The sequence below is a fragment of the Mytilus californianus genome, unplaced genomic scaffold, assembly GCF_021869535.1.
Source record: "Mytilus californianus isolate M0D057914Y unplaced genomic scaffold, xbMytCali1.0.p SCAF_1, whole genome shotgun sequence".
NCBI classification, from domain to species: Eukaryota; Metazoa; Mollusca; class Bivalvia; order Mytilida; family Mytilidae; genus Mytilus; species Mytilus californianus.
In genome coordinates, this window is record NW_026262581.1 from 54868767 (window position 1) to 54883026 (window position 14260).

Below are 14260 nucleotides of genomic sequence, written 5' to 3' on the forward strand. Positions count from 1 at the left end.
CACACCAATATTGAAATGGACCCTAGCGATAGTACTCTTTGATATTTATAGACAACCAGTACACATGTTATTGAAGTATTATAAGAAGATGCTCGTGCTGAAATCTTATTTAAACTGTTAAAGAAACATATAAATGCTGTATATGCCTTTGTTAATTTACATAGACAACAAGTTTAAACTCGGTCTGATGAATCTTTTTAAACATTCTAACATTATAATATGATAGAACTGATTTTTGCAAAGAGTAAGTGTCAAACGTTTTTTTACCCCAATTTTTGACATTTTTACCTATTATGTCTGTTTGTTTTGCTCACACATTGTTGTCAATATAATTGAATTCTATGCGACTGTCATACAAGTGAGATGTTTAGATAGCTATAAATCCAGGTTTAATCCACCATTTTCTACATAACGAAATGCCTGTACCAAGTCAGGAATATGACAGTTGTTTTCCATTCGTTTATTGTGTTTGACCCATTGATTTTGCCATTTGATAAGGGACTTTCCGTTTTGAATTTTCCTTGGAGTTCGGTATTTTTGATATTTTACTTTTTAACATTTAGGAATTGTGGTTTTAACTTCCTGGAATACAAAAGAGATATTTATTATACATTGTAAAACATTAGCAAATAAATCGTCCCGATTTTAAACTTGGCTAGTTCAATCACTCCGTTTATTCATCCTTACTGAACAAAAAATTAAGATAATGTAATTCACAGTGTGCCATTCCTGTGCACCAGGACCGTATCTAGTCAAACATAAAATGATGATGTTCGTAAGCAAGGATCGATTATCAATTTGAAAATATCAGTACCATTGGGAATGTTAATTGCATGATATAAACATTTATTATGACATGCAAAGGAAATTAAACATGTTGATATCATCTAAATTAAATTTACACCTTTCTAAGCAACTGGAGTTAATTAGCATCACAGGTTAAAGAATTACTTAATTGGTTTTCTTATTTCTCCTAGATGTGTGACAATTCAACCCATGCTAATGCAAATATGTGCAGATATTTCTTAACGAAACACGCACAATGTGCATCTAAGGTTTGTTTTGTGAAATCAATTAACTTAACAACTAGAACGCAAATAATATGTATGATTCAGTGAATGTTTTGTTCAATTTACAGAGCACATAAAAAATCACACATTGACGGAAGACAATAATTTTACATTCTGGTTATGTAAACGGAAAACGGTTTGTTGGTAAAAGAAAGCATAAAGGTATATGACGTGTGATTCATGATCCGAAATTAGAACATTGGCGTGATACAAATGTTAAATGGAATGCAAATCTGGTTGTTTAAAGAATATCTTTTTTTGACAGAAGTTTGTAATCTCCAACATTAACAGTCGATCAAAATAAGTAGTATACAAATTTTATGTTTTTACAACAGAAAATCTACTGTTATGTAAATAGTACTCCATGTGTGACATTTTGCGCATTTGGTGCGAAATTTAACTATCGAGTCACTTTAAGATATCTAGCATCAACTAGTGTCGCAATGTGCAGTACTTAAAGCTTTGTATCGGCCACGTTCAGTTTTAATAGTTGTTTTAATTGTTGTTTCACACTTTTATTTAAATATAGGCCGAATCGACTGAATAGGCGATCTCCATCGCCTACACGACATAATATTTACTATTGATTATATTTGAGCATATATAACAACAGAATAAGAGCAGTTGAAGGGAGACTGAACTTAATTTTTCGTTTATATAACTGCTCTTAATTACATTTTTACAATATATACCCTTTGAATCCGATGATTCAGTAATGGATTTCTATAGTATTCAAGTCCGACGACGTACCATATAGTTCTTGGAATGTTTAGTTACACACGCTTTTAAAAACAATTTAATACCTTAGACTTTTTCGAGGCTATGTATTTATTTTCTCATTTTTATATTAGTTCGAAAAAATCCTTCTATTTGTGTCTAATGAATGCATATTAAGAAGTGAATATAAATAATGGTTTTAATCAAAAAGAGAACATTCGGTCAAGCCAAATTATTCCAGACATAAATAAAAAATTGACCAGAAAAGATATTTACAGGCCAACATACAATCTCCAGCGTAGAACAAATGTTGATGAAAAGGTAGGAACAGACTTAATTCAGACAAATGTGACTTTTTATTAATTCGTGGGATATTTGTTTCGTATACAGTTGCATGTCCTCCCAAATTTACAGCTTACAAACATCTGAAGCATGTTTATTTTTCCGCGGCACCTGATTAGTTTTTGGTTATATGATATGTGTTCGATTGATGTTCACTAGTTTGTTTACCATTTTTCGCAATTAGTTTGGTAATCTTTTGTTTTTATTGAATAATTTCAGAGTTCAAATACCTTTTTCTACTGAAGTTTACTTAACCTACTTATAACGACATCACAGGCCAATATATACGAATGTATTCTAAATTACTATTTATCTCCGTCTAGCTTGATCTACCATAACTGCCGTTTTCTGAAATATTGAGATAAATTGACCAATTAAAGCTGCGGAATGATGTTTGTATAACCGAGACAAATTGCAAGGCTGGTGTTACCACCAAAGCACAAATTATAGAAAGTAAAAGTCAACAGTCCCTTCCTTGCATTTTGCAACACAAGGTTAGAAATCTTTAAAAGGTAAATTAGTCTGAAAGCCTTTTTTAATTTAATAGACATTCGTCGTTTTATTGCCTGTCAACGTTACATTATGTTGCAATTTATAACGTGGAGAAATATCGATGCAAACAAAAAAGCCTTAGAAGTTTCAGAAAAAGCCATACAGTTTTTATGGTAATTACAGAATCTAAGAGCCTATCATGTTGGCAACGATTCATGTCTTTATCATGTAATTTTCTTGCATCCGTTAGAATATTTTAATAGGCTACACATGAAAAGCTCTAAAGTTTTTAATTGAAGTAATTGATTAAGAAAAGTGTTGACCTGAAATCCTTATAAATATAGGACAGATCAGCATCTGATTAAAGATTTCGATTATAAAACGTAAGTGCAATGAACTTTTCATCGAGATTTTTATTATCCATAACTTGCTGTTTCAGAACAAATGCATGATGGGTAATATTTTCGCAAGCATACACATAGACTGGTTCCCTGTCCTTTATCTGTTTGGCTCTTGACAACAAGGGTGTCTGATATACCCGTATGCTGCACTGTTGAAGGGAGAGGACCAGCCTAGCATACATAATAACGATGCGTTTTGTTAACAATTCTTAAACAATAGATATTCAATCAAAGGCGTAAAATGTTGTTTTTTTGTTGTTGTGTATGAACAATTAAGTTACCAAGAATCCTTTACATTCTATGATGGCAAATTGATTGAAAACTTTCTGTGTCCTTTGAACTGAGAGTTTGAGTAGTCGTATGTACCATCATTTCCGATCATAGCAATGGTCTATAACTTAATATAAAGATATCTTGGCACACTGATCTCCAGATATGGACAATCGTTTTGAGATTTAAGTTGGAAGTAAGAATATAGTATTATAGCTCTTATTGGAAGTAGATTCTTAAAGATTTGAAACTAAATGTACAATGAGAAAAGAGAGATTTTTGAGAAGCTAATGAAAAAGAAAAACCACACGAAAGAAAACTTAGTGAATACAACATTTTAGTAGTAATATGAAAAGTTACAAAATGGAATTTCTAAAAGGAAAAAAAACAGTCTCATTATGGAAATACACATGAAAGACTTTTTCCTTTATTTACTTTTGAATATTATAATGAAGACAGTAATATGTCTTTTAACACTCGTCATGTACAATATAGTTTCCCATACTAGCGTTCACGCTCTTGAAAAGTACACATTTGTGTATTCTATATTATACTTTAAACACATTTTATGGAAACAAACTGACAATGGATTGGAATCCAGCTATAAACTTACTATGTCTTCTCCAAGACAAGATAATCATTACGTTCGACAATATGACATAGTACACTTAACACAGAAATGTATGAATTGTATAAAGGATATACATGACACAACATGCTTGTTATACATTTGTTTGTGGGCGTTTGCTGTTGTCGCCGTCTTTCAACCTCTCTTCTATATTGTAGGAATTTATATTTCTTAGACAAGGTTCATAAGTGTTTCTCGTTTCTTTTTTTTTTATATAGATTAGACCGTTGGTTTTCCTGTTTGAATGGTTTACACTAGTAATTTTTAGCCCTTTATAGCTTGTTGTTCGGTGTGAGCCAAGGCTCCGTGTTGAAGACCGTACTTTAACCTATAATGGTTTACTTTTACATATTGTGACTTGGATGGAGAGTTGTCTCATTGGCATTCATATCACATCTTCTTATATCTATAGACTTAAAATTGCTATCGTTGGACGATTCTCTGATATTGGAATTGAGATTATTCCGAAGCCAATCTTAGATTTGATAAATAAGTTCTGGTTTAGGCTTTGTCTGAAATGTGGAACTACAAAGTTACATTGTTTGGATTTTTTTCATTGTTTGCACTGAATATTCAATATTCCATTTGTACAATTAAATATTTAACAATACTATGCATGTCTAGTGTTAAGGATGTGGTACACACATGGAAAATTGAATATTCAGTTCAAAAAATTAAAAATAAGCCACAATATGTACCCAAGCACATGTAGATGTTATAGAAAAACAAAGGATATGACGTATCCATCCATGACACAAATCAGTACATGCACAGCAAAAAAACACACAATAAGCAATGGAACAGCGCTTTTATTGCTGTTCCTCATCTCAAAGTCACAGTGAAGCCTTCAACACGGAGAAAAAAAACTCTCACCTCACTGCAAGTTTAAGACGGCCCCTAGCATAGGCTTGAGCGGAATTCTTTCAAAAATAAATTTGGATAGACTTTGTAAGATGTAACACCACCTAATCGGGCGCGGTCATGTACATCAATTAAAAAAAATATGAGTTTTCTGTTTGCTTTCTCTTTAGAATTGAAACAAGACATGATATTATAGATAACAAAATTTGCAGACAGTTTTTGGTTATATAAGTTAACATTTCCTCGTTAATACATTTTTCTATTGTTACAGACTGTCGATGTTACTTTCTACGATGTCTCCGGTGATCAATGTTATTATTTGGTTGTCGAGTATCATTCTAAAACAATGAACGTAGAAATATGAATTATATAACAATCATGAATCTTTTTTATTGGCTAAAATTTAACATCAAATCCACAATTGACATGTTGCTAAACGTGCGTCGCCAACAACACTACATTTGCGACTGTCAAATCACCAATTGACGGCGGCAACTCGTCTATAATACTGTTATACCTTAATTGCCGTTGAGGATGCTTCCATAGAAAAGCTACTGGAAGAAATAAATTTTGACTTTACTTTTATATATATTTTTACTGCGGCAATGTTAACCTGCGAGTAACTGCGAGATAAGAGATTGATGTAAAAAAAAAACAAGCCAAAGTGGACCTGTGTCCATATAATTCTTATAGAAAGCAGGATATCACATCCTAATGATCACCACAGTATGTGTTCTAAGATGCATTAGAACGATTTTCTGGCTAGTACTCAAAAAAAGTATAAATCATATTTTTTTATCAAAGAAATATTTTAGTAATTTGTTCATAGTTCCTTTTTCATATTCTTGAAAATTGTAGAAACAACAAGTAAAGATAAATTGTAATTACAAAATCGAATAAAAGATAAGCATATTAAGCAGGAAGAAATCCACTTAGTTTATATCTGATCATTAAACCTCACGAAAGAAAGTTCCAATGAAATATTAGTCTCTTTTGCTTCATTATTTTTTATTGCTTTTAATATGATTAGTAATTAGGCTTCAGTTCCTGGGTAAAATGGATACGTTTGAAGTGAAGATTATCTTGCTTAGAAAAATTGATGCTTCCTGGTAATTTAGGATGAAGTTGATTTATGTTGACATTCGTTCAATATTCATACAGTGCAATGAAGGTTATATGATCAGCCTGTCTTTGGCATTAGTTTTATCGCCAATTTATGCATTATGTTTTATAGCTTGATTTGTGATTTTGAATTATAACAGAAGGAGGTCTGTGTTACTTTGTATCACGAAGAGCTTCAAAACTAATTTCATTTAAATCCTTTATGTAAAATAAAAAAATCAAAGAGCTGGAGCCAATTTCTCCTTTATCTGTTTCACTCGCAGGATCAAAATCTAAACCTATATCATGTATTTGAAACATTTTTCAACAATTTTACAAATTTTCTTCAATTCAAAATTTTCCGGTTGATACAAAATTGCAAATTGTGCATGTTTTTTGTCAATCTTTGCATCGATGTGCGTCTCTAATGCAAATGAATCAATCTGCATAAAGATTTACTACCTGTTTTGGTTAATGATTTCCTTATAAATACTCGATCAAAATCTGTCAGAATTGCGTTTGGGGCTATTTTAAGGGCGTTTACAATTTAATGAATTGATTCGAAATAAGGCATACTACTGTCAGAACATCAAAGTACACACACGGAGCTGTGATGCTGTGAAGATAGAAAGACTAATTGAAAATAGCTCTTTTATGGAAATTGACATTACCTCTTTTCTAGAGAGTTTAAATATAATGGTTTACAATAAAACATTTCTCTGTGCTACTAAAATATTACATCGTACGAACATCTCGTATTTTTTTAATCAATATAAGATTTAATATGACTTACTGGTTGCTTAACGTCCAGTGGCAAATATGTCATGCATGTTCAGGACGAGCATTTGCTTTATGAAAAAAGTCATATGCTCGTCCTGAACATGCATGAAATATGAAAACAATGGAGAATTGGTCCATGGGACACAGATGATGCCCCCATTTGCATATAACGTTATAAAGGAGCATAACTCCAGAGCAGTAAAAGTGACGCCACCAAAATTCAAACTTGATCTGAGTTTTGTAGTAATAAGCATTGTGTATAAGTTTCATAACATTTGGTTGAGGCAAACAAAAGTTAGAGAAGGGGAACCAATTTCGGGACGTACGGACATGCAGACAGACAAGGGTTAACCTTAATGCATATATAAACATGTTAGATCGATAAGGAAATAGATGTAACCAATTATACAAAGAGTAACCAATTATAGAAGAAAACATATATTGATAAAGTATTGTCTAGAATGATTTAATGAGTACGTTTTCAATAAAGATTGTTATTCTGTACTGATTCAGTACGTTTTTGTCACGTGTTTCTCTACTAATCTAGTTATAAAATAAGAAATATCATAAGAATGTCGATGTCCTATGTGTTATTTTTTAATAACTATGTTATAGCTGAATGTTCTAGAAATCTTTAAATCGGTCCCTTGTCTAGATACGTATTGAATAAAGAGGAAAAAATGAATTTAGTATTATGAAAATATGTGAAGTGGTTGAAAACATCTTATTCAGACTATGTAATTTTCAATTCCATAAAGTTTAATCTATCTGCCGATGTTGACACTACGAGTACTAGTGAAACAAATACAGGGGAAATTGACATACCTCTTAAGGGGACAAACATTTAATTTTCTTTGCACAAAACAGGGTGAAAGTGAATATTCTACAACACAAAATGCAGAAAACAACTGTGTACAAAAGTGAAAAGAAATTTTCGAGCAAAATTAAGCATGCGTAGCAACAGATGACTTGGTACAGGCATATCTTTATGTAGAAAATGGTGGATTAAACCTGGTTTGATAGCTAGCTAAACCTCTTACTTGTTTGAAAGTTGCATAGAATTGCACTCGAGATATTATTTGGTTTAAGAATGCGTTTGTAAATGATTTTCAAATTTTGGAAGAATTCAGTAGCAAATGTATAAAAATAAAATTAATGTCTAATAGCACTATATTTCCACATAAAATATGGAGTTATGGTATGATTGCCAATGAAATATCCACCAGAAACCAAATGAATTTAGATGTTAGCAACTATAGGTCACCGTACGGCCGTCAACAATGAGCCAAACCCATACCGCATTGCACGTTATAAAAGGCCCCGACATTACAAAATGTTGAACAATATTAAAAAGAAAACAAACTGCCTGGTTCTAATATGTACAAAGCAATAAACGAAAAACAAATGATGTACTGCTGAAAACGACAACCACGGAATTACATGCTATTTTGGGACAGGCACATACAGAATGTTGTTTATAATTATGGTACTCTATGATTTCAAAACAAAGAAAATTTATATATTGAACTTGTTTTGTCACGTTTAAGGATTGTGATTAAACATAGCAAAAACAGCAAAAAGTAATATGATGGATTGATGATGATCAACTTGGGATTATTCTCCATTTAAAACTTTTAAATCCAAATTTCAAAACGCATCACGTTGTAGAAAGTCGGACGTGCAAGAGGACTAATATTATTTTTTTATTCATATTAATATATATTTTTTGTTCCGTGTTGAAGCCTCAATTTGACTTTGAGATGAAGAACAGCAATAAACCCGCTGTCCCTTTGCTTTTTTGTGTGTTTTTTGTGGTGCATGTAATGATTTTGTGTCGTGGATAGATACCCCTTATCCTTTGGTTTTCTATTAATACTAGGTACATACTTTAATGTAATAAAAGTGTCTACAAAATAATATATCTTACATATTCATAAGAATAAAAAATTCGAATATTTATTGAATCCAATTAAAGGGCCCGTTACCGATCATAAGGAACTACTGCTGACATTCCAAGCCATTTGAGTATACCCGTTTCTCAGTTCCAATTGTTATCTTAGTTACGATTATCATGTACGTCTTCTAGTTGAATTCAATTTTTTTAGCAACTTGTCAAGTTTTTTTCAACATTTCTTTTTATTCTTTACTTACATACATGTCATTAGAACCCCTTTTGTTATGTTGTGTTGCTTCCTCGTTGATATATATTCCACATCTCTTTTTTATTCAAACATATAAGTCACCTAGATTGAATTGTTAATTTTACAAGAATATCATCTTTTTTTGTTTTAACAAGTAGAAATTTAAAACTAATTTATATCTGGATGTAAGTAACATTTTATATAATTTTCCAAGTAAACCAGACATTATAATTGCGGAAGCGGATTGTAAATAAGAACGATTTAGTATTTGAGACAGGAAGATACAAATATCATGCCCATAACACGCTATATCTAATGAATCCTCCAATAACTAAAGGTAATAAAATTTGCCGATCCTTGACAGAAAGGGTAATTGTTTAGACAGACACGAAAGCAAGAAATATTCTCAGACGGCTGAGCTAGCCAAAAATATGTAATGGTTGTCGTTTGTTGCTGTGTTACATATTTGTTTTTCGTTCATTATTTGTACATAAATTAGGCCGTTAGTTTTCTCGTTTGAATTGTTTTACAATTGTCATTTCGGGTCCTTTTATAGCTGACTATGCGGTATGGGCTTTGCTCATTGTTGAAGGCCGTACGGTGACCTATAGTTGCTAATTTCGGTGTCATTTTGTCTCTTGGCAATCATACCACATCTTCTTTTTTTATAAATACTGACCAAGAATATTAGAATTTTAATACAAAGGCAGAAAATATATAAATACCGAAAGTTTTACTGTTATACATCAGACATCTCTACTTAGGGCTACCCCGCTACAGAAATAACTCAAACGATGGATTATGTTGCCTTGCCGATGTGTTGTATGAGAAGTTACCAAAGGTATCTATCGTAAACAATAGCAAAAGTTTCGCGAAACAGATTATTTTTCTTTAATCTCAAAAAATTGAAATGACTTATATATTTTTTTACTTATAGAACTTTCAGTGTCATAAATGAAAACCTATAGTTACTAGTTTTGTCTTTCACTGAAATGAGTTTCAGTAACTATTGTTTAGAAAGGAGCTGAAAGATTCAATATGTATTGATGATGTACCAAGGTTGACTATGTCAGACGAGGAAAAATTCTCACTCTTATCAATTGGGATATAAAAAAAACATATGATACCGATTTGTGTGCGCACGACATTAGTTTCTTGGATAACCTTCACTAGGTACACTCGAGGCATAAATTTAGAAATCCAAAGCTGTAGGAAATCGTGTCGTCGATTAAATGTTACAACCCGAAAGGGTATTTTCAAGCATTTACGTTCGTCTCAAGTTATTTTTTAGGGTGACACGCGTTTGGAATGTAGGATATAAGGGATAGATAAGTGGGGATGAGGGATGTAGGGGTTAAATAGAAGTGGGATCTGGGGAAAAGTTGGAAATGGGAAATAATTACGAAAAAGCAGAATTTGTGACATGATCATTCCCGTTTCACCCTCTTCTGTTTAGTTGGTATGTAATTGGCTGTTAAATTCTATAACTTTCAAAGTTATTTCAAGTTTTAAAAAATACAATATATTGATATATAAATTATGTCCATTTAACAATAAACAAGAATAATCTCCAGTTTTCCGATCTTCGACGGATTGTTTTGACAAGGCAGGCTTACAGTCAACCTTGTCTTGTTTAAACTCCTTATATAAACTCTTTTGAAAATAAACACTTTCTGAGCCAGTTGGAAACCTAGTTATTGACGAATAACCCAAGCTTGAAAGGAATGATGTTAGCGTTAATTTACTATTAAGCTTGTGTAATGTAAGACTTAAATAGTATCATGTTGGCTTCATCTCACATTAATGCCAGTATTGGCTTTGAACATGCTGATGTAATTGTTAATCAAATAGTATTGACACTTGTATTGTAAAATTACAACTCGTAAGTATGCACTTGTTCATAAAGGAGTATTGATATTCCACCTTAACCATTTATAGAAGGATGTTATGTTTTTTCATTGAATTGATTAGAGTATTTGCTATTACAATAAAATAACCCGTTGGTAATTGTCTTTAAACATTAACCATATGTTGCTGGGAAAAACATATAGAAAATAGTTAGGATATCACATATTTAGCGTCGAGCAATTTACGCAATAAGAAACATTTTTGAATATTGGTGCATAAAATTATTATAAAACTAACTTGTAGAAAGAATCACCGATTTTTTTTTTATTCAATGGCATTCTTAAAACATAGGTTAAAATACAGCAGTAAGGAAATATAAATATAGTTTTGATTGGTTAAAGTCCAATGTAAAAATTTTTGATGGCATTCTAAGGCTGGAATAAAAAAAATATATCACCTGGGTGTGAGAACAGTTGTTAACCAATAGAATTGGAACTGACTGTTGAAATATCAATCCACCAAATTCAACATACAGGGGTATGTTGTCAAGACAAACATCCAGAAGTTTGATAATTTCTTCTAAACCACAAACCAAATTCCGAAAATGCTACTATAACCCGTTATTATTTTTTACTCTCATCATCTATCAGATAGTTAACAATGATATATTAAGGGTTACTGTTTTTTTTTATATAAAGTTCATATTTAGAGTTATAATAGTAAGATAATAGAGAAATAATATATTAATGATAAATAATGTATATACTAACAAAATTATAAATATATACCTGAAGATACCCTGGTCTTTATGTACTTATAACTAATGTACAGGGATCTCCACTGAAAAGCTGTACCAGTGAAGAAATCTGTTAACAGCATGTGCAATATTGATGATGAATAAAAAAAATATTCTTTGGTGTGTATGCTTTTGGAATCATTCTAACGGAGAATTTGTATGCAGAAGCTTGTATTAAGTGGTAGTCATGACAACTTGTTCTAGTTTTTATTTTCATGAAGGTACATTAAGGAAATCAGCGCATTCTGGTAATGTCATTTCAGAATAAAAGGCATCATTTAAGCATTTACTCAGCGGAAGAACAAATTAGGTTAAAGGTTAATGGTGTTTACGAATGCAAAGAGTCTTCGCTTGGAATGGTATTAAATTCCTTTCAAATTATATAATGAATTTGGATTCAATCTGCTTTTTAAATTTCTTTCCCATTACATAATGGATTTGGATTCAATCTGCTTTAGGATTGGAAGAAGTGTTATTTACAGTTATATCAATGAATACAAACTAGAATATTTAAAGGTTAATTGCAAAAATTAATGGCTTACTGATAAATCAGTCAAAAATTGATCGAGAAGGCAGAGGGAAAAACTAAATGTCATTTACCATCAAATTATTCAAAACATTTCATTATCCTTTAAATCACCCATATAACTTACTTGCTTAACTAGGAATTCTGGCAATAGCATTATTGTATGCCACATTTTATTCCAGGGAGTATACAGAATCGAGAATTGCATGGGTGGAAATGAAGATTCAGTCCAAAAATGTTTTTGTCTGGCATATTTTGAAATATTTGCAAACCTATTTTTTTATTAATGTCTGTGCTCACCTTGTTAGATGCCATTTATATTTATATATAGACTGAGATAAAAATCAAACAAAAGGACCAAAACGGTGATATGCTTCCATTTTGTCCTTATTATAGGAAAGTTCTTTAAATAATTTTCCATTATCACCTTGTTGATCTTAAAACGTCGATATTTAGAAAAAATAATTTGAACTAATGTTATTTTCTATACTAGCATCACGATTACGTAATATCTGAAGAGATTTTTTTCAAAATCAAACGGAATCAACACGACAAAAATTTTAGGTTATTCTTTCATGAAATCCTCATCACCCAATGATTGCCTGGAACAATAGTTTTCTCGATAATGAGAATTGTCAGTATAAACCGCAAAATGAGTTTTGTGGTTTTCAAGCGTGGGAGGACATCCATAACATTTTGTAAAACAACGAAAATCAGTATCTTCATGACATTTTAGTGGTTCTCATTTTTTTTCTTCAAATTATCGAAAAAAGAATTCGTATTCCAAAGTTATACAATATAAATCTCTGAACGTAATACATAATGTTATGATTTAATAATTCTTCGGTACTGGCATTAAAATGAGGATATTGTTTTATCAAAATTTGCTGTAACATAATTTTATTATTTTAAATTAAGGGGAAAATATCTCCTTCGTGCAAAGCTCTAATTATTTGCCCGGCTTTGGCTATACTTTTTGTCCTTTTTGGTTTATAAGCTCTTCATTTTTTGAATGAGTATTAAGATTTTCAAATAGTTTGGCCTCGAGCATCACTGAAGAAATATTTATTGTCGACAGGCGCATCTTTTTTAGTAAAATGGTACCGTTAGTGCTATAACAATTTCAAAAGTATGAAGTTAAATACAAACCTTGACCTCTCTAGTTATTCTAATATTTTTATACAACTAATCAAAGTAGTTTATCATACCAATACGATTTATAAGTATTTTAAAAAGACTTTTATAATTTATGGCAACAGTTTTAACGGATAATTACAGAACTTATTGCGCATGGTATTATATCTCCATTAAAACATGTTAAACATCTTTTATGATATATATATATAGATAGGTACATTTATAGTTATTTAGAATACTCATTTGCAAAACTCATTAATTCAACAGCCTTTGCTTTGTTTTTTGTGTCGATTGTCGTGACGTACTTTTAGATTGATGAACTTTATTGTAGTTCATTCTTTACAACAAGCAATTTGGTTCCCATGGGGATGTTTGATTCGACAAACATTTGTATTTGTGCCAACAGATAATATCTCTCCCTAAACATAGTTGTATCAAATCGAGGATTCGTGCATATACATATAAAACATCGCCTTAGAAATTCTCTGTGGAATTGCTGGAACATGTTTCTCCATTTTTCACATGACAAGAACGACATTTTTACTTAATCAAACTTTCATCATATGTAAGAACAGTTATTTGTAGTAACACAATATATATAAGGCGACGAATTTATTATTATCTACAGAGTTAGGTGTGCGAAAGAAAACGTTTCAGATAATCCACTCATCTTCCCAACTCTTCATTAGTTTGAATAGTCATAAATTGCAGTTTACAGTAGGAGGTCTATTCGTCCATGTATGATATTGAGATTTAACAGATAACGTTAATAAACTCTTACTGTATTTGCATTTGAACTTCCTTCAAACAGCTTTTTGCTTATATCTCCATCATTTTTTTTTTATTTTTTAATGTTCAATGCCTGTTGCTTTATTTTTAGAAATATTTCTCTTATTGTTGTTAAGGCGGTTCTTATGATTTTATCTTTTACAAAACCAGTAAGGACACTCAAGCAAAATCAGAAAGGTCCGTGTTCTTAAATACTTGAGGGCTACATAATTAGAATAAAATGTAACATGTAGATTATTTTAAAGATTTTATTAATCAGAAAAAAGGGACTATATATAACGGTTACTTTATACTTCAATACTTTTGTTATAACAATTTTTACGATTATGCACCTACATTGTGGATGCTATTATAATTCATA

General features: G+C 31.2%; 1 protein-coding gene across 1 annotated transcript in view; it reads left to right on the plus strand.

Moving 5' to 3' along the window:
• Positions 1–14260, plus strand: part of LOC127721560 (proton myo-inositol cotransporter-like) — a 78127-nt gene that overhangs the window by 41441 nt on the left and 22426 nt on the right. The gene's annotated exons all lie outside the window — the stretch shown is intronic.